This window comes from Crocuta crocuta, unplaced genomic scaffold, assembly GCF_008692635.1.
Source record: "Crocuta crocuta isolate KB4526 unplaced genomic scaffold, BGI_CrCroc_1.0 scaffold267, whole genome shotgun sequence".
Lineage (NCBI taxonomy): Eukaryota > Metazoa > Chordata > Mammalia > Carnivora > Hyaenidae > Crocuta > Crocuta crocuta.
The window spans coordinates 1,484,017-1,484,369 of record NW_027531899.1 but is presented as its reverse complement, the minus strand read 5'-3'; positions in this window follow the sequence as shown (position 1 = coordinate 1,484,369).

Here is a 353-nt window from a genome sequence, read left to right as displayed (position 1 = left end):
TTGGAACCTGCCAAGCCAGTTTGCCGGAAAAGAAAAATCTGGAACCCTGAGGCCTTGGGAGGTAGGCTGCACTATTAATTCCAAGGGCATTAAAGGCTTTGTTCCCATGCCCCCACCTCTCTTCCGTCCAGCTACTGGCTGTATTTTGATCCCAGAAAAGAAAACTTGACGCGGATTGGTCTTTTGTATGGAGGGAACGTGGGAGGGAGCAGGTAATTTGGTTAAAACTCTGCTCTCAGAAGGATGGAGAGGTGTCTGGGCGGAGGCAAACTACCCGAGATAGGACTTGTCAGAAGAGCCCTTAATCAGGGATAATCTAGTTTTTTGGGGTTTTTTTAATGTTTTTTTTTTTT